The sequence below is a fragment of the Salarias fasciatus genome, chromosome 18, assembly GCF_902148845.1.
Source record: "Salarias fasciatus chromosome 18, fSalaFa1.1, whole genome shotgun sequence".
Lineage (NCBI taxonomy): Eukaryota > Metazoa > Chordata > Actinopteri > Blenniiformes > Blenniidae > Salarias > Salarias fasciatus.
Window position 1 is genome coordinate 11,423,129 of NC_043762.1, and position 22,140 is coordinate 11,445,268.

General features: G+C 41.8%; 1 protein-coding gene across 5 annotated transcripts in view; it reads right to left on the reverse strand.

Moving 5' to 3' along the window:
• The window catches only part of LOC115405166 (nuclear receptor coactivator 2-like), a 54,608-nt gene extending 32,690 nt beyond the window's left edge, over positions 1–21,918 (reverse strand). For 3 of the 5 annotated variants that reach the window (XM_030114653.1, XM_030114654.1, XM_030114655.1), the window contains exon 1: positions 6,676–6,983. The gene's annotated coding sequence lies outside the window, so the exon portion shown is untranslated. Of the gene's footprint in view, positions 1–6,675; positions 6,984–9,369; positions 9,433–21,786 lie in introns of those variants that run through there. The other 2 variants (XM_030114651.1, XM_030114652.1) reach the window with 2 other exon arrangements.
• Positions 21,919–22,140: the final 222 nt, after the last annotated feature.

A 22,140-nucleotide genomic window follows, 5' to 3' on the forward strand; every position in this document is an offset into this window, starting at 1 on the left:
CAAAAGCCTTTGCCCTGCTCGGGCCGATACTAATGCAATCAGAGGAGCCAAGCGCTCTGCAAAGTGAAGCCATTTAAAAACAATTTGAGCTGAAGAGAAAAGACAGGGCCAAAGGGTCAAACCAGCCATTAAGGAATTAAAGCTGAGGATTGATCACTGCCTGCTTAAGTGGGCTCTGTTTCCACTGGAAACATGGCTCCCCAGTTGCTTTGTTTTGGATTTCTTGGAAGGGTGGGAAAAAAAAGCTGCGGTGAGTAGGTTTCACATACGTGTTTTTAATGTTCAGTTGCTCAATCTGCTCCTTTCTGACACTTCATTTTTAAAGAAAAAGACGGGGAAATGAGCTGGTTTTTGACAAATATGACCATCTTCAAGACTCTTCTGTACTTTGCTGAAATCAAATAATAAAAAGTGCCTGAAAACTGAAGAAAAAATATCCCCATGGGTTCTATTTCCTGGTGTGTTACCAAGGACAGAGAGCAGGTAAGTGTCAGATTACACACAGATGGAGGTCAAGAGGCTTGTCATGGAAACATCAGTGAATGCTATCGGCTCCAAAATCATTTCAAGACAAAAAAAAATCAGAGGTAAGCACACAGAGATCGGGCCGAGGGTGTTAAACTGTTAAAGATCTTTACAAGAAGTGCTGCACAATGTGAAAGGGTTTGGAAGCTGAGCCAGTGGTTGGGAAGATGTAGCCATCAGCATATGCATGCGAGACCTACCCCGACCAAATGATAGTTGTGAAAGAAGTCGAAGGCACTGTGGGTTGTTATTAAAGTGATGAGTCATCGTCAGGCCCTAGCTTGCAGGCTAATTGAGGTTTTGAGCATGCAACATAAAAACAAGACACTGACCACACAGCCTTATGTAATGATTGACTGCACAAAAATTAAAGCTAATGTGTTTTTTTTCCTTCTCCTGAGTAGTGGAAAAAACTTCTCTCTTTACACTCAATGTGATAACACCTTTCACTGTGTAAATGTCAGTCTTTTTATGACCATAAATGAATGAAAACCATTAGTTTCGGTTCTGAGCAACCTAGGTAGTTGTTAGTAATAGCTTGTCTTTAAAATCATCCTGTAAATGTCTTCTTCTTTGAGTCTTGTGCTGTTAAGTCAATACTCTGTTGGTGTAGATCATTTTCTTGTTCATTAAATTTCCAATGCATATTTCACTATTGAGCAGGGTAAATAAATTTACCATCCACTTGATGGACTTCTCATACCTTCTCAAGCCTGTAAAGGTTATTGTGTTACAGCAATGAGAAGACAAGATGAAGCTACCTGTAGATTGAATCAACTTCTAAAAGATGGATCACCAGCACATATTACAGGCAGTCTTTGGTCATTTTAATGCTTGGACAACAGTGGGCTTGAGAGTGGTGAGTGGAAGGAGACGCCCTCCTCCCTTTGGTGCGTAAGCTTATGCTCAGGCAACAGTCTAAAAGCCAGCAAACCCTCCCATCACACACAAACATAAAGTAGATTTAATACCCTGCTGTGGCTGGATTAAGAACACTGGTATCTCACGCGCTGAGGGGCCTGCTATGTATACACAGTGTTTGTGTGTGTGCTCTAATGCATCTGTGCGTCGGCGTGTCCACGTCAATACATCCAATCTCTTTATGTGCATCTCGGTTGTTTGGTGCCACATTGATGCTGCTCTGAGCTGATGGCTTTATGGCCCCTGGCTTACTGCCTGTTTCCGGGGACAACAAGTATTTTGTTGATCGAGGCTCTGTGTCTCCGGATCCTATTGGTGCCAACATTTATGGTACATCAAGGTAACAACAACAACAAAAACCAGGCGTTTATCAAAACTCAAAAAGAGGTGTCAGAGAGCAAATGTATTGAGGGCAGTGAAAGGAAACTTGCCTTGCTGCTTTTTCTGACATCTTTAGGTTCTGACTCAGCAAACATGCACACACCGTGTTGGAGATTCAAAGAAATGCTAACAGGAACAAGACTTCTATTGAAGTTGTTTACAGAACTAATACCAAGTGCATACAAACAAGGTGAGTCTACAAAGTAGGGGGCATTCCTTCAAACATATCTGAATAGGTGGAACAATTCTCAAGTTCTGCTTTACAGAATCTTAAAAAAAAAAAATCGACTGAAAGCATCCAGGAGATTAAGGATCAAAATCCAGACCCACAATAAGTGCAATTGTGACTAATTATAGCTTATGTGTTGGCCTGATTCAGTATTTGAGCTTGCAGACTTACAATTTAAAAGTGTGATCGTGGGTATTTGGATGTAAGTAAAACTCCTCACTAGGGTTGATGCTTATTACATATTTTCAAGTTATGAGACAAAATAAATACAAATATTTACTCAATTCAAAATTTTGATGTGCATTTTTGCCTGAAATAGCTTTATCAAACAACTGCTTCTTAAAAGTGGCCAAACAATTAACACTTTAACACCGACAAGCAGGAAAAGATGCTTGGCTCATCCCTCAAATGTTTTTTTTTTTTTTTAAACAATATTGTTCATCATATCTCATGTTAACCGGTTAATGGATTTCCCTTAAAATGCTGCTTTTCAACTGCTTCAACAGTCCCCAAAGGACTTTACAATCTTTAACACTTTCACCCATTCATACATTCATAATGCTGACGGCTACCATTCAAGGTGCACAAGCTACCAGCTGGGAGCTTAGACTCTGACCTACCTTGTGGATCCCAAAATGTAGAAAGTCCTTTAGCTTATATGTATTTGAGGGTTAAGATGTGATTTTAGGCTGTGATTAGATCAAAGTGGGTTTTTGTGTTGCGTTGTGTTAAGGTTAAGTGTTAATCATTCAGTGGTGATTGTTAAAGTGACGGTGATAGGCTTCGGAATGCATTACATCAATGAGAAGGCTCAACACGATACGTCAGCAGGTCTGTATGTGTGTTTTCACACCCATATCTCTCACATATTTGAAATAAAAGTTGGATTAAGCCTTAAAAAAACCCCAGCTTCAAATAGTTAGTCATCACATGACTTTACTGTTTGAAGTCTTTGGGCGGAGCCTAATGATATTTTCAAAGTCGCTATGGATAGTGTTATTACACATACCAGTACAACAAAAGTTCTTATGAAAGCCAAGTTGAGCGTTCAGTTTAAAGCCAAAGTATGTCATCCTGCAACATACCTGCATCTTTGCCTTCGGAGTAGAGCCAAAGTCATGTTTCACTGAAATTCAGGTCTTGATCATTCACCAATCTATTTACCAACTCAATGAATCTGATGGTGTAGAGCAGGGGTGGGGAACCCTGGTCCTGGAAGGCCGCAAACCTGCATGTTTTCCATGTCTCCCTGCTTCAACACAGCTGATTGCAATGAGGCTCGTTATCTGGCTTTCTGCTGGACTTGGCCATGAATCTTGATTCGATTCAGGTGTGTTGAAGCAGGGAGACATGGAAAACATGCAGGTTTGCGGCCCTCCAGGACCAGGGTTCCCCACCCCTGGTGTAGAGGTTGCCTCTGCACGTTGGTGGATTTTCTCCAACCAACTACTGTTAGTCGATGGTAACTAATGACTCATTTACCCATAGGTCCTATTGTGGGAATGTTTACAATCTGTTCGAGGTGTACCCTGTCTTTGAACATACTTGACCAAGATCAAATCCAGTGCCTCGCAATCCTAAGTCAGATAAATTGGTATAGAAGATCGATGAATGGATGGCTTCCGTTGATCAAGATCCTCGTCACTCCACAGTCTGATTTCAGTCAAAGCTTTGACAGTTTTGTGTCTTTACACACACCATGCAAAACCATCACACCCACAATGAAGACGAAACAATATGCAAATGTCACCGCACTGTGTTTATCTGCAAGATTCTACAGTTCAACATTTTCATTATCTGTCAACTGCTACTCCCGTATTATATTTGTGATTTAGTCATTTGTAAGAAAAAAAAAAAAAAAGAAAACCACTGTTCCTCAACACCTGGCAGAACAAAACTATTCCTTTTTTTTTTTTCTTTTTTTTTATTGAATTGTCAAAGTTTCCAAAGACTCCTGACACTGGAGTGCTGGAATGGAAAGCAAACGCCTTTCTGTATGCTCAAAACTGAGAGAACCTCATAAAATCCAAGCTGTACAAATTGACCCACTTCAAGAAGTGCAGTTTTTCTGCCTAAACAGCTGTGACCGAAGCATCCGTCTTTGTCTAAACAAACGGCACTGATTTGCAATTAAAAAACAGTAGTCGAAGTTAGATGGCCTACCGTCAGCTAAATGGCTCAATCACATGTGTTGAGTTAGAATGTCTTTACAAATATGACAAAAGACAATTCTTTGTTGTTTTTAGTCAAAGAAAACAATTTGTTCAGTAACAGACCATAAGCAAATTTTTGCCTGGAAACCTTTGCCATTATACCAGGAAAAAAGAAGGTAAACACTGCCACATACGTGACGTTACCTGCATCAACAGTTAATCGACGGAAAGGTGATCTGAGGCAAATGTTGAACGGAAATAACAATGATAGCATCAAAAAATAGACACACAATCAAAAGGATGACTCCAAATAACGAGTTTACAGATGGCTTGTTTACAGCCTGCTCAGCCAGAAGCTGCTCATTACACTGCATGTGGAGCGTCGTGTAATGTGAGAGGCTGATCGATTATAGACCCCAATCAATAACATTGAACATTCCTGCCCGGATGCTAACTCAATTATGAACACACACACACACACACACACACACACACACACACACACACACACACACACACACACACAATCCATAGAAGATTAAAGCACACATACAAAATGCTTTATTTGTGGAGCAATCTGCACACAAGGCTGCTGATTACTGTTGCTGTCTCTCTCTCTTTCTCTCTCTCTCTCTCTCTCACACACACACACACGCACACGCACAAGATAAATACTCATGGTTCTCTCAGAGGAGAAACTAAGTGAAATAACCAGAATAACGACATGAGAGAGTGAAAAGTTATTGTGTATATACACACACACACACACACACACACACACACACACACACGTTTGTACAGCTATATGTTGTGAGGACATTCATTGACATAATGCATTTCCTAGCCCCTTACCCTAACCCTAACCATCAAAAATTAATGCCTAACATTAACCCATGCCTTAAACCTACCCTAAACCTAATTGTAACCCTAAACCAAAAATCAAGTCTGAACCCTCAAAAAGGCCAAAAAAGGTCTGTCGAATAGTGAGGACCGGCAAAAATGTCCTCACTTTCCAAAAATTGTCCTCACTTGTAAGGTTAAAAACCCAATGTCCTCACAAAAGGTCCTCACAACATATAGCTGTATGAGTACACACACACACACACACACACACACACACACACACACACACACACACACACACACACACACACACACACACACACACACACACACACACACACACACACTCGATCAGAGCGAAGCTTGCAGAGAAAGGCTTTGTTTATTGTCAGTGCCACTTGCTCTCTTGTCATGCCCTCTGTAGCAATATGCTCCACGCAGACGCTCAAAATGATTCAAATCATATTTCTTGATGAACTGATAAGCTGGAAGACATCCGAGTTCACTTCTCATATAATGACACAAATTATTTGATGAGTCGCCCTGCTTGAAAGGAACGAAATGCCAAGAAACGAAAGCAAAAATAGGTGTAGGTACAGCGGGAGTGTCACATTTGCTTCACTGGACAGGAGGTCAAAATCCACTCTCAGTTCACTGATTGACTTATCTGCCGTGGCAGCCAGTGTCGGAGTGAAAACCAACACACACACACACACTGCTGTTTCTGCTGAGTCCGTGACAGGTTTTCACAAAAACCGACGTAAAAAAAAAAAAAAAATGTTTCCTCTAATTAATTTGAGTTGGCAATAATTAAGTGAATGTGACTAAAATACCTGTTAGTATGTGCTGCGGTGTCAGAGCAGAGGCCGTGCTTTTAAAGGGTTTTTTTTCACTGTGTGAAACTTGAAAACAAACGTAGTTGTTCTTTTGTTGCTGATCGAACAGGTTTCCTTTAAAGTAGATGTGAACCTGCCGCTTTCTGGCTGAGTTTTTGACAACAGTTGTTATTGAAGCAGAGCGACCTGGGTAAACAGTTGGCTGGTTAGACCTCAGGTGACAGAGCAGCTTCAAGCCTGCTGACTGTGCACTCTGTGCATGCGTGCGTGCGTGCGTGTGTGTGTGTGTGTGTGTGTGTGTGCGTGCAGCCGGTCATTCATAACCACTCCCCTTGCAACACACTCGCATACACACACGGAGTGTCAAAATCACAATAACAATACATGACAGCTCAAAGTCCGAATCCCACTAAGACAGTTGCATCTGCTGGGAGCATCACCGTGTAACGAGAAGACGGCGGTGACGTTACAACTGTAGCTACGCTGTAAACAGTTTCTGCTTGTAATGGAGTTAGATGAAGTATTCAGATGAAACAAACACAGCTTCCCAGAGCATAAACATGTAATTATAAGGCAGGACAAACTGTGACTGAGCTACATGAAATCAAAACACAACTACTTTTTAACACAACAGCAACAGCTCCTTCCAAGTTACTAATGAATGAAAAGGCAGTTTTCATGTAATTTTACCCGACAGGATCACATTTTAGGGTATGTACAAGAAGATGTGGCATTATTCTAGTACAGAAATGTGTTGACATAATAAAGTGGAGTGATAGCCACTCACCTTTGCTGTGGTTAGACCAGTCCATAACCAATTCAGAGCCGGCCAAACATCCCATGCCGGCCGGGCGGCCACACTGGTTTTAACACCAAACAGGCAGCCAGCAAACACACGTACTGCACAGACACACACTCGTACGGCACAGACACACACAGGGCTTTGTATTTCCCCCCCCCTCTCTCTCTCGCGCTCTCTCTCTCTCTCGCTCTCTCTCTCCCTCTCTTCTGGTTTGAGATTATTCCGGTGTGTGTGTCATCTGTGTCTAATGACAGCTGACAAACTACATGCCACAAATCCTCTCTCTCCTCTCTCTCTCACTGTTTCCCCTCCCCCTATCACATAGACACACATACACTCCTCCCTGTCTCCTCCCACAACACACATACACACTCACACTCCTCCCCCCTATTAGCAATGTCTAGAAAAAAAAAAAAAGCCCTCTCTCTCTCTCGCTCTCACACAGCCTTTCGAGGTATTGATTGCATGACCTGTTGTTTTTCAATTCTGGATTTTTACTGATCACTATCCGGATGCGTACATACAGAAAATATTGAGAAAACTGATAGATTTCTCAGTGGCTTTAAGCTTTTCTAGCCCTGATAAAGAGTTTGCATTGACGCTTAAATACCTAACTACATTTAACCAGTAACTGTTACTGGTTAAGCGATATGCATCGAGTTGCTATCCTGTGGAGGTTAACCTTTTACAGGGTGCTAACTGAAAGTGTTAACCCTTAAAACTTGTTGATTGAGTTCTCAACACTTAAAGATCCTAAACTTTCTCTGACTGTCATGTAAAGGTGTGTTTTCACACAATCAAATCCCTTGTAAAATATAATAAAAACAGATTAATTCAGTCAATTCTCGCTTTAAAACCCTCACAGTGTTGCTATAGCAGACTGATCTGCATCATGGAGGGCAAGGAGTTATTTACAAAAACAAACACATTAAATAACATTTATGACACATATTGGGTACTGGTTTCAAAATAGACACTTGCAGAAGTTTTTTTTATGTACAGTGCTGATTTTCAAGTTGTTTTTCATTTCCTCTGTATTGCTATTGTACTGGCTCAGTGAAATGCATGGAATATATTAAATTGCTAAAGCAAAATGGGCCAAAAATTTCAAACTTTATGCTGTTATAATAAATATTAAAACACACAGACACACACACACACTTCTCAATACTCAACAAAATTATTTCTCCTATATTGTATTTTTTCTGTTCTTCATTTTAAAACTGGTAGCAGAAAGCATAAAGAGTTCCACGAGTTACCAAACTCGCCCACTAAAGGGTTAAAAGTCCAAGAATGCCAACCCGATATACCACAGTAACATGGAATTAAAGGGCCACTGCAGATAAACTTGGTTTCCAACACATTTTCCCAGGTTCACACACACAGACGTGAAACAGAAAATAAAAAGGATGCACGTGAGAAGGAACGAAGCCAGCAACCTACGGAAAATGTAATTAATGTACTCTCACTTTCTTTGATAATGAGCCTTGCCGTTCACGCTAAGCGAGGTGGCGGAAAACACAAGTGAAATGAGAGCGAGAGAGAGAGAGAGAGAGAGAGAGAGAGAGAGAGAGATGAGGACAAAAGAGACACACCGAGAGGGAAAGGTAATTTTACAAATGGCTTCATAAGTGCAGGCAGAAGGAACTGTATTTCACAAACATGACAGTGACACATTCAAGTAAACAGCACTGAGTGAAGCACACACAACACACAGAACCTGTCCTTCACTTAGACACACACACACACACACACACACACACACACACACACACACACACACACACACACACACACACACACACACACACACTTTCCTCTGTTTTCACGTTCCACGTTTTCGTGTCAGGTTGTCCCCTATACATATATTTATTTCAGTCGCATCTTTGTCTCTCTGATTTCACTCAACTGTGCTGACATTATGTTTCTCAAGTTGTCTGCCCACTCTGCTTTTTAATTGTTAACATTTCTTAGAGCCGCAAACGATATGTGAAAAAAAAAAAAAAAGTACAGAAAAAAAGAAAACTTCCAAAGTGATGGGATATTTGATAAACAACTGCACTACCTGCAATGTGTCATTCCAATCTCATCTACACCATTGTTCATTTACACACGCATGTGCAGGAGAACTATTTTCTAGGACTGTGGTGCACATGCACAGTAGTAGCAGTTCAGAAAAGTTCCGTTTTCAAACATTTCCATTGAGATGGAGTTGAAGCGTGAACCAGCAATGATTGTGTAATTCCCCCACAGAAAAGTGAGAGTTTCCTAACTAAAGCAATATTGTTTCAACATGAAAGACACCTGCTTGTTGCTCTTCTGTGTTCTCGAACCGCACAGAGGTGTAGTGGTTAGCATGGCCTCACAGTGAGAAAGTCACGTGTTTGAGTCGGGTCACAATATTCTTTGTAAATTAACTTATTCCACCTGTGGCTATGTGGATTTTCTCTGTGTACTCCGGTATACTCTCACAGTGGGACGGATAATTGGTTAAAAGTAATTAGCCTGTGTGAATGTAAGACAGATGGACAATCCATTTTACTGGTCACATGACTTTAAGAACAATGGCACTGTGCAGTCTTTGCACGCTCTGATTGGATTTTGAATAATCAACTCATAACTCTGTGAAATGCTTGACTCAGTTTTTCAGTTATTTAAAGAAAATACAACCTCTCTCACCTCATATGCGAATCATCCCATGCGAACACCCACGAACAGATATCATGTCACATGATGTCCTCTCTGGAAGACAATGGAGGTGAAAGCACTTAATAGATCTGTATTTATAAAGACAGAGGAAACATAAGAAATCAAGTTCTGAGGAAACCAAACATTGTTGCACTTGATACCAAGATCAATACCCTGAGGCACAATTCAAGATTCCCTTTAGTCGACTCTACCATAACGCAATCCAGAGTTGTCATTTACCTTTAAGGAACCAATACATTTCTCAACTTGAGCTACTGGTCACCTTTTCCACACAATCATATGATGTGAGTAATTCCTAGACCGTCACTTAGAAACTACCAGAGCTCAGTGGAATGAAATTCAGGGAAGAAATATGGGAGTGCCCTGTGCCACTGCAGGACTGGAGTGAATCTGTGAGACAATGAACAAACAGCTGACTGACCGAATCACAGAGTGATTGAATCACACATTGATCTAATCAAGGAACGACCGAATCAGGGAGGAAAAAACAGATCACAGAGTGACCGAATCACAGAGAAAACGGATCACAGAGTAAATGGATCTCAGAGCGAGCCGATCACAGGTCAACCGGATCGCAGACTGATCAGGCCACAGTGCACTGATCAGAAGCTGTGAATCTCCAACATGCTGGCTGAACTGAATGAATGATTCACTTCGTGAAGGAATAGCAGAGTAAATGGATCACAGAGTGAAGGAATCGCAGAGTAAATGGATCACAGAGTAAACAGATCAGTAGCTGAGTTCACAACGCACTGAGCGAGTGCACCGATGAAAGAGTGAACCAATGAGCTTGCAGCGGCCTGGCTAAATTCCTGAAATGAAGGACTCAGTGACTTGTTCTTCATAGCAACAGGGGGAAGGAGGAGTTGACTGATGAAACCAAAAGTGTTGCTTTTTTTCACACGGCTGATGCATTTAGGGTAACAGTCAGGGTGACGTGTTGTCTTGTCTCTTCTGACAAGTGAGCGAGTTAGCAGAAACAACAGTCATGACTAAGGAGTTGATAGAATAGTTTTATAGACTCATTAAGGACTCGCACGTTACACAAATCCACACCAAACGCTTGTTTTGGGAAGGTGGGGAGGGAACCTGTGTATGTGGAGAAAACCCAAAGCCTCATGACTGGAACTGAACGTTGAACTGGTGAGAAAAGAGAACGGTGACCACAATGTGACATCAAAAACATGTTGTTTTTTTTTGTGATGTAGTGACACTCAATCAGCTTTACACAAGTATGTGTGAGACTAGTGCAAGACAGGAAAACTCTACATGTTCTCCATAAAGCAGTTACAGAAGATTCACCATTTATGGGACACTCATTTAGGTTTCATGACTACGGTAGATTTTCTTCACTTTTGTGTCATTTTAATGTCGGTAAAAATGTTGTTTCACACCACATTCATACTGATTTTAGAATTTAGCGCTCAACGACAAGCTAAAAAGCCATCCAATCCATTTGTTCTTGAATTCACATTGAAGAGCACGTATTATTGAGTCACAAAATTTCAACACACGGAAATGTGAGTGCCATTAGCTTACTCTCAGAAATGTCAAAAGTTTGTTCAAAAAGTTGAAGTTACTCTGATGATATGACTCACATAGTTTTCTCATACGTAACTTGTAAAATCAAACCCTGACATCAAAATTGGTAAAGATTGCTCAGTGATGCTGAGCGCGTTTTTTTCATGGAAGAGTGACACACTCGATCAGTCTTCACTGCAGAGATCGTCACATCATATCATGCGCGGATCCACACCCATGATCAAATGAATGAGTGTGCACTCGTTTACTCACTGTGAAATCATTTAGCAGAATTGTACCTTCGTCAACGCCCACCGGTTCTGCTGAAAGTGTCGCTCTCCTCTAGAAAAACAAGAAAACCTGCAGCTTTTCCCAGACAATGGCCCTGCCTGGGATCAGGATTCAGAGCGCTTCCAGGCCCTCATTCACACCATGAGGCTGACCTGGACCAGTGTGGTGCGGCTCCAGGTTCACTGAGTTCCCACTGGGCTTGGCTCGCATTTGTAAGACATCCTATTTCGTAAAAACAATTTCCTTTTATTTGAACAGCTGAAGTGATGCAAAAACCAGCTTAAACGCCAACAATCGCTGCAGATTTATGTCTTTAAGAAGCTTTTTTTTTTTCTCTTTTTGCAGCGTGCTTGTTCGTGTTTAATGCTGCTGACAAAGTGGGCTGCCACCGGAAAGCCTAAACAACTGGATCACATGTCCTGCTGCTGCACCCTCAAGCAAAAAAAAAAAAAAAGTACCTGCTACTAGATGTCAGTAACTCTACATACAGTGGACCACCTGATCTTTTGTAATCTGGTAAAAAACTTGTTTTTTCAGGAAATGTCACACACCACATGTTCTCTCCTGTGAATCACATCCTCCTCCACCTCTCTTCTTTCTGGCAATGAAAAGTCATTTACTTTAACCTTTTAACCTTCACACCTGTGACTTTGAGCATCTTTTGGAAATTCCTGTTTTGTTTTTTTTGTTTTTTTTTTAAACATCTAAATACTGGTGTCCTTAACTTTAGCAAAGCTAAAGATTCCCACGCTGTGACTTAACCAGATTCACTTCCTGCTGGCATAGTTTTTTTCCCCCCTGTGAAATCAGCAAAATGTTGCACGGAACATAACAAAAACCGAGGTGCTGTCCTTCGTAATGCAGCCGACAATAAGGGTTAGCATGGGAAACGCTGTGTCGTGAGACTGGGGTGACCAAAAGTCTGCTGTGTCACTGATTAAATCAGTTCGACAGTGATAAACTGGTGCTGTTGAGTCAAAGTTTCAAAATCTCACTGAGGTTTTATGAACAGAAGAAGATCTAACCGCATCTTCATTGTAATTACAAAACTGTGCTTGGTGTGTGTGTTACTGTAATTACACATATCAAATGAAAACTACTGAAAAGAAGAAGTTAGGGCCAAATCCGTAACATCTGCTGGTTTTTTCCTTCTGGTTTCGGCAAGTGAGCGAGAGAGAGAGAGAGAGAGAGAGAGAGAGAGAGAGAGAGAGAGAGAGAGAGAGAGAGAGAGAGAGCAAGCCAACCTCTCTGGAGGTTGGAGTGGGCTGTGTCCAACTGACAAACACTTGAACCTGCACCTGCCAGCCAGCCTACGATGGCTGCATATGTGTGCATTTGTCAGTGCATGTGTGTGTGTGTGTGTGTGTAGGAGTAAAGGGACAGCTGGTCTCAGCCCGACTGCTTTGCACGAGCGCACACGCAAGCATAAATGGCACTCCTGCATGTGCACAGAGCGTCAGAAGGTGTCACTTTGGCTCTGTCAGATCACATTCTGATCGATAGAAATCCTAAAATAGACAACCCATGTCTTTGGCTCTGTTTTTCCAAAGACTCAAAGAATCTTGAGGGTATGAGAACTAAAACACAGATTAATTCCTATCCTGTGGCTGCTGACAGGATTTCACATTTCCAGTTTTTTTTTTTTTTTTTAACAAATTTCCTAAGAAATTTCCTACCGACCTCGTTGCTATCGAACTGGTCTCAAAGTCATTGTGTCAGGACAAGCTTTTAAAAACCTGCATCATGCAATAGCTACAGGATAGGTTTTTGAGATATTCAACTGCATTTTATGGCTACTGTCATAACCGCGAGGATTACGTTATCTAATTTGTTATTGTAAACAAACTGAAACATACATTTTCCCTCAACTGCTAACAGTATAAAACATAGAATTGTTGAGAATAACCCACATGGCAATGAAGTGACTTATACCTTGACCTTAAAGGTGCATTAAGGAGTTTTTCCAACTTTAAAAATACTTATTTTCCACCATAAATATGTTACACATTTTTAATGATGTGTACAATGTGCCCTGACATATTCATTGCGAGTACCGCTAACAGCACTAAATTGTCACTTGAAAGTTGCAGTGCCGGTGCGGCACAAGAATTTTTTGGGGGAGAATTTGAAAGGAATGACGTAATGCACGCTCCGGCTGGTCTGATTTAGTTAAGTTTCGTTTTGTCCGCCATTACTCCGCCAGATGCTTAGTGAGCAACAACTGAGCAGGATCTTTCAGAAGGTAAGAAAAGACTGGTTTCTTGCACTGCCACAACTCCAGCGCAGACTCCACCAGGTAAGAGATACTTAAATTTTACTTGAGCGCTACTAAAAGAGCGAGGAAGGAGTTCCCCTCTTCCGTGCATGCAAGGCACATGCACAAGCGATTCTCTAAGCTGCATTATGCCCAAGGCCTGCAGGGGGCACTGTTTCACATAAAACGTGCAAACTCCTTAATGCACCTTTAAGAAAAGGGAGATTTGTTGCCATACATTGTAACCCCCGATGCACACTGGCTGCGGTCCGGCTGCGTTTCGACTGCAGTCCGTCTCCAGTCCGGTATACCGCAGCACTGTGATTCACACCGCCTGTGGTGTCTCTGCGGTCCGCTGGAGAAGGTTGCCAGATCTGTCGTTATCACCCGTAAACAATATGAAACCCACTTTACTCAATAGAAAGCCGCCCAAACTGCCATCTCGGTTAAAAATGTGCTTAAAAACGTATTTGTATGATAAAAAACACGTCATAAACACATAATCATTTCATCAACCCGTCCGACGTGTTCAAAAAGACGCTTGATTTGGCAGAAACCCGCCCAATCTGGCAACATGGGGCTGCTCCGGTGATAGAGCTATTTCGTGCCATTTTGGTGTCATTTCACTTTCCTGCAGTGACGATGTACAAAACCGTTCATTCTTCTAATGCGTATAATGACTACATCACGTTGTTTGTTCTGTATTCTACCAGAAGAAGTAAAAAATTTGAGTATTAAGGCAAAAACACGACACAGATTTTATTTTGAAGTCAATTATTTTGGAACACGTATCGCGTTTCCTTCCGGCACCCGACTTGCTTCTGTCTGAATTGACGCGGTAGGGCTCCGGCATGCGGAAAAATAGGATCCTTGCGGAAAGAGACCGGAGCTCCGCAAGGGCTCCGCAGCCGGACCGGAGCCGGACCGCAACCGGACCACAGCCGGTGTGCACCACAGCATTGATTTTAATGACTACGGATTAGCTGCGGTGTCCGGACCACAGCCTTTTCACAGCTGGACCGCATCCAGTGTGCATCGTGGGTCACTCGATAGTACTGCATCACTTTTCTAAGAGCATTTTCACAATATCTGAACAAATATTAGTTTAAGGAACCAAATTGTTATAAATTCTTACTTGTGCATTTCAGAATTTAGTGCTGCAGTTCTAATTTGGTCACCAACAATAAAATGTAGATACTGAATGCAATATTCCCCATGAGTACATTATTCTGATTGTACCTGCCAATGCAGCCATCAAGTCTTTTCCCCGTAAATCTTTCTCTTTCTGCCAAACAGAGGAGAGGCTTGCACATGCAATACCAGCTAACATCCTCTATGACGTACTCTGAGAGCAGCAGTGACATGTTGCATCCTCAAACACACTGCATGAGAAGTGTGCATGTCTTTAAATTTAGCCACAGAAAACACATGAAGTGAGGCTCTCCTTCTCTAAACTGTCTCTGCATGCACAATAGTCACGTGCCAGGCCACCCAACAACACACACACACACACACACACACACACACACACACACACAGTGGGAAGGGTAAGAGGGAACCACAGAACGTCAATGAGAGACACACTGAGAGACGGCCTACTTCCTGACTGTGATTAATTTCAGTTACTAAGCAGCTCTATGGTAACACAGACATGCACAGCCACACTGAGCTCGAAGCTGCCTTACAGTACCACCACAAAAAGAAGAAGAAGAAGAAGAAGAAGAAGAAGAAAAAGATGGCAAAAATCTGAATTCTTAGCCTCAATAGAGGGGCATACACCAAATACACTGCACTCATTCAAAAGGATCTTTCTACAACACATTTGATATCCATAGATGAAGCAGCAATGTGGAGACTTTTCCTACCAAAGAATATGAATGAGAGTTCTCCTTTAGAAAAATAAATCTGGACATGTTCCATCTTTTTCGGACCGATTCAGTTTTTCTCCTAATCTTGCCAACAAATACAGCCTGTATTTTCACAACTGCCTCTTATCCTCAAACGCCTCTCTGCATGCACCCTCCAGCCACATGTGTGATAGTGAATGAAAACACACTGAAACAAGCTGCGCGGTGTGTCATCGCCTGCACCTGTGGATGAGAAAAAGTTTTCTGCTGACTAACGATCACGATTATAAAAACCACTCCAGTGTGAAACGAGGATGAGAGCAACTGATAACAGTTGGCTTGGCAGCATGACTTTGATTTTTTTTTTTTTTATTTATTTTTTGTCTTTTGGCTACAGTGCAGCTTATCCTCCCGGCTGCCACCAAAAGGCAGCAATGAACACCACAATTAGCCCTGACCATGGCCCGTGTTCATTCTGCACAAGCTTGTTATGCTATTAACTTGCATTACCCGGCTGGTGGCCTGTGGAGCCTCTCTCTCTCTCTCTCTCTCTCTCTCTCTCTCTCTCTCTCTCTCTCTCTCTCTCTCTCTCTCTCTCTCTCTCTCTCTCTCTCTCTCTCTCTCTCTCTCTCTCTGCCTCTTCCTCTCACACGGCCCTGCTGTCATAGTGCTGGAGAATTACAGCCACCGTCAGCTCCAGCTAACCAAATTAGCACTTGTTATGCAACCTGCTGCACTTGGCTCCCAGGTCTGGAGATCCGACTCTGCAGCACATGCATTAGGGGGGGTCCTGTAAGCTGCAGCACAGCTGACCGTGCCTATGTTTGTGGTTGCTTTTTTAAGCACTTTGAAGCTTCAGTGTGAGGTGCAACAGAAAACGATGTTAGGAGATGCTGTGCAGTAGAACCTGCACCATTTACCCGGTTTGCATGTTGAACCCCCTCCAGTTGGGGCTGGGGGTCTTGAAGTGCATCGCAACTGTTTCACTCTGGATCTGTTTTATGAACTGGACTCGATTTGTTGATTATTATAGTTCCAAAAACCTTCTGGAGCTGAGCCAACCCTAATATCCACAATCTGATCAAAGTAACAGGCTAAGATGAATTCAGTATGGACTTGGGCCAATAGCAATAAAGTGCATGAATATAATTGTCTTATATCTTTCGAAAAAATCATGATGCTGTTCTTTCAGTTCATTACAACTAGATGTTGATGTCAGTATTTTCATACATCAGGCAAATAACCTAGAGCAGGGATGTCAAACATATGGCCGATGGCCCAAAACTGGTCCACAAAAGGCTTTAACCCGGCCCAAGAAAAGTCATAACAAATCTTCACTTTTTTTCCAGTATACAGGCGTGACATCTGTGCTGCTGCCACAATTTCTTTCAAGTGTTGAGCATTCTTCTCCTGAGAAATTCTTCCAAGCCTGTCAAGAAGGATAAAATGAAATCTCTATGCTGTGGACACATCACAAGCTTTAAATTACTACAGCTGTAAATAATTACAGACCACCAAGCAGGATGTGTGTTTCACGTTACATCAGTCTGATGCGCTCCTTTTGTCGAAGCTTTGCACAGAAAACTACTGCTGCAGACAAAGGTAAACAGAAATGGGACTTCAGTTGACTGATTTGGGGCATGTGTCAAACAGAAAGCAATGAATTGATCTGTAGAGATGCATTGTGATGGTATATTCAGCACCGGTAGGCAAACAAATTGCAAAGCAGAAATAACAAAGATGTGTTGAAGCCATTTTTGAAAAGCTACAGATAACTGCAAAGTTAATGTTAAGAAGAAGGGAAAAAATAAAAATGTATTTACCAAACATGGATGAGGGATCCAAAAAGACCTTTTTTCAGTCGTCCTGGTTTTGATCATGGACATAGTTCAAGAGAAATTATCTACCGTAATAAAACATATTAGGAATATTGTGGCAACAAATTATGGTTCCTGCTTTCTGATCCATGACTCACAGATCATATGACAAATGATGAACATGTCACATGATTTTGCTCTTGCAATGTTTCACTTGTTTGACGAGAAATTTGTTTTTTTCTTTTTTAATTGACAGGAGCAGCAGTAGGAAACAGAAGGGATGTACCGGGATGCATCTGAAGATGAAACACAAACTGGATTTGATAAATGCATTAATGAATATGTTGGGCTGGAGATTTGACTTCAGCAGCCTATCTTCCCTCTTTATAAAAGGGATGTCAAACAAGAGGGCTCAATCCAGTCCGCTAAACCACTGAGTAATTTTTTAAGAATTCCAAAGAAAACATTTTTTTTTTTTTTTTTTTAGAATATTGGACACAACACAGTACTGAGATATCAGTGATACTGCCGTGAAAGAAAAACACAACAAATAAAAACTTCAAAGTTTATATTTAAATGGTTGTTGTGGCAGTATATTACCAGTCCGGCCCACTCAAGGTGAAACTGAAGTGTGTGCGGCCCCTGAACTCAACTTGTGGACCGTGTGTTCAACACCTCTGCTCTATGAAGTCTGTGGACCCTCATGTCTTATTCTGATGAGTAGCTTTTGTTTGCTTATTAAACTGTGGTCATTGAAGAGCAGTTTTTGTGTCAACGCACATCATAACTGTGTATGTTATGTTGCACATGTGAAGAATGCATGGAAATGTATGGATGCCTTCATTTAAACATCCCTTCGATGCAAATGTGTTGAGTGCATATTACAGAGATTATGGCGTTCAAACACAAGAGGAGGCTTTCAGGCTTTCAGTGTGTGTGTGCGTGTGTGTGTGCGTGTGCGTGTGCGTGGTTAATTAGAGCACTTGGTCCCAGGAGGATCAGACCTGGAAGACGACTGTCTCTGCTACGTGACGGAGAGCCACGGGCAGAGTGTGTCTGATAAGCCGGTGGCATCGGAAAGACGGCGACATAAACAACAAACATGGGCAAGGAGACGTGGAGGGCGCACCCACAATGTGGAACAGACCAACACACACCTGGAAACATCCGCAATTTAAAAAGACATGTAAGCTCGGAGGTGTGAAATGTAGAAAGATGGTACTGCAGGGTCTCGCTTGTGCTTCATACAATTAAAAGCATTTTGATTTATATGGTTTCCAAAACACAGTAAGAGGCAAGGAATAATAGGGGTGATTAAAAAAAAAGAGCATGTGTGTTTCTCTAACACTGGATTTGCTTGTTGTGGGGATAAGACCTTGCAGAAAACCTACTGGAGAGAACTGCACAGTCAAGCCTCCTCCTCCTCCTCCCGTCATTGGTCAGGACAGTATTTGAGCCCTCACGTGGTCGAGTGAATTCAAGCCACTAAGGATCCCTCACTGGGCAAGTTGCCAATCTTGTGTTAAGATCTTAGTCTTAGGTACATTCCTGCACTCTTGCTGCAGCACTATACTGTACCTCTGGCAATGAAAACAAGCAATATTTAAAGCCTTGCTGCAGAGTTAAAAGAGGATAATGGAAGAAATCTGTTGGGTCCCAGGACTATTATAATGCACAATATTTAGAAGCCTTAAAATCATAAAAGTGCGACTGTTGGGTAAAAGATAACATGAAAGCGGAGGTTTAGCAAAGAAGTTGGAAACTTGATGCACATGTTGCAATCCTTTTCAAAGTTCACTTTGTGTTCCGGGGAAGAGCAAATAAGCTCAAGAGAGCCAGAATATCATGAGTCCAGGCGCCACAGATAACCAGAGGAGCCTAACGGCACCTGTCACGTAGGCAAACTGAGAGGTTTCCTGTAGTAACATACCAGCACAGCAGCAAATAAAGTCAGATTATTGTACCTGCACTGACTGTTGCAATAGTTGCACTGTATTTCTACAAAACAGAAGCTGGAACATGTTAAATCACAATCCTCTCACGCAGCGCTGCAGACGTGCGTGCAAATCGTCTTCGCGCTACAGGAAGTGGTATTCTGCTTGAATGATGACGTGTGTGTGGTACTTCAAGTAAGGACACTCACAATACATAAGCTTTGAAATTGTTGAAAAAATGGGAAACTCGCCACTTGAATGCTGTTAAAGTTTAGAAACATTGTATAAATGGGATGTGGCTTCCAAATATATCTCCTTTCAATCCATGTTAAGACCATATAGCGGCTCCCTCACAAAGGAGACTGTCAATACACACACACACACACACACACACACACACACACACTATGGACACACTATGTTCTAAGATAGCATTCATTGAGAACAACCAACCTTGTTGCAGATGTGGTCTAAACACATGGTTGTAACGTATTTTCTTTTCCCAGCAACACACTGATCATCACCTGCTGTTATTCCCATTTTCAGCTAATTGTACATGCTGAATAAATAATGTTTAAGTTAATATCAATCTCTAAAATGGTAAATGATGCACATCACTGCCCACAGATAACCGATGTCAAATTTTATATGAGTTGTAAGGACTGATTGTCATATAATTCTGAACGTACTTACTAAAGGGAAATTAAAAAAAAACTGTATGCAGCAAGTCTCCAAACAAAGATTAAGTGTTGTTGTAAAAAGTTAAGTAAACGTCTATAATATAGTGTAAAAATCTGTAGGAATGCAAGGAAAAAGAGTCTTATTAAAACATCTGTGTGGCCATGAAAAGTCCTTCTATTTGAAACCAAAAACCAAATCAGTTTCATTCACCTCATAACAGAAATTAGTCACCTTTTCTTGTATATCTTGCAAACTGAACACGTCGGCTGATTCAAGGATGGTGACATGAGTAAATCAATAAATAAGTGGGTGTATGTAAACACTGGTTTAGGTACTTTGAATTTTAATCTGATTCATGGTAGAAAAGCCTGACTCACAAATATAGTTTGATTAAACCTTCATCGAGGTGTAAATGACTTGAATCTCTGCTGCTTTTTTTTTTTTTTTTTTCAAATATGAGTCTTGAGAGTATTGTCCAAAGCCAGCCTGCCAGAAGCTCCAATCCGGCCCACCAAACCACCAAGCAAATGATAAAATTAAAAGTTGAGACAATGGTGATGCTGACATGAAAGCAAGCAACTTTTGTTACCAGCAAACCAGCCTCAATGTCAGGAGGACTTTTTAAAAACATGCATGAACAACTAAAGGTGTTTTTTTTTTTTACATTTCACTGTATTATCATTAAAATTGGGCTTTATATTCATTTCCAGCAGTAAAGATGTGACATTTTCATCATGCACACACATCGTGCTCAACCAATAAATTTTTGGGGATTTAAATCTTTAAATCCCACCACTGACAAGTGAGCACTGTGTCTCTGAGCTAGACCCTTGACCCTCCTTCAGTTTCTTGGGGTGCCTTAATGTAGCTACAAGCTGCATCCTAGAAATAGAATGGGTAAATGCTGAAAAATGAAGTATTTTCCCCGAAAGAAATTAATAAAGTATGTTGAGTTTAGTTAGTTTATCCAACTTAGCTGAACCCTACATGTGCTGGATCTGATCCCCATGGGACCACAGGCGAAAATAGGGTATTTCCTGAGCAGTAACATTCTCATGTTCACACTTACAGGCAATTTTTTTTTCAGACTGAGACAGGAAACCAAAGTCCATAGAGAGAACATGCAAAATCTGCACACAAAAAAAAAAGACTTTAAAAAGGAGATCTTCAGTGTGAGCTGAGACAGCAAAACATTAGCAACACAGGGAAAACGCCCACAAGTGGGTCATCTCTGTTATCTAACAACCAATCTCCATCAGGTTCAGGTTTCAAAGTGTAGAACAAAATAAAGTGACTAAACTTAATTTGAAAGGTCAAACCGGAAGAGCCTGTTGACAGTGAGCTAACTTGACGTTTCAGCAGGTTGAGGAAGTCCCAATATTATCTTCAAACGGCGTTAAAACAATCATATATTTACATTAATCACACAAACACCTTAAAAAAAAATTCCCCGAAGCGTTAATGTCGGGGCCGAAAAATCCAACTTTGACAAGAGAAACACGCGAAATAACGCGGCCAACGCGGTTCGCGTAAACCCAGGAAGGAGCTTATGACAGCTAACTTTTAACACCAAAGTGGGAGATTCAAGCAGGTGTCAGGACGATAAATAAAGACGATTCTCGCTGACAGGCAGATATTAAAGCTTGACAGCGGCACATTTCTGTCAAAACAGGTGGAAAGTGAAGTGTATGTGCGCGTCGCAAGCGCGACTTTCATGTAAATACAGCTGTCAGTGTGAATATTCCCACGGTAATTCCAATAAATGAGATTAAGCACTTTCATAAAACAGCCCGCAAACACAATGGGGCTGAGAAAATGTCACTGTCAATAGCTCAGACATGTCGTGTCTTTTCTGTCACATACACCTTTTTAAAAATGAAATAAAATTGTCACAGTGGTTATCGAGGCGACGCCATGAAGAGTTTGAAGCTGCGCGTGAGGGGGGATTCAGGGGGAGGGACCGGTGGACAGAGGAGTGAGGAGGAGGAAAAGAGGAGGAGGAGGAGGAGGAAGAGGAGGAGGAGAAGGAGGAGGAAACTTACCTGACAGGTGGGGAAACCGCAGGGAGGCTGGCCGCCGTCCTGGACGCGTCCTCGGTCAGTTGGACGGAGCAGGAGCAGCAGCTGCGGCGGCCGCGTCCGGGGCCGGAGCCGCCATGTTCATGTAGCTCACAGGCTCCCGGGCTGTTTATCTTTACGTCCTCCTCCTCCTCCTCCTCCTCCTCCTCCTCCTCCTCCTCTTCCTCCTCCTCCTCCTTCTTATTACTACCATGCAGAGCAGGGTGCCACTGCCTGTCTTCTCCTCATCTCGCACGCACGAAGACACCAAAGCTCAACCCCTTCACAAAAAAAAAAAAAGTTTCTTTGGTGGATTTTTTTTTCCCCCTCTCACACAAT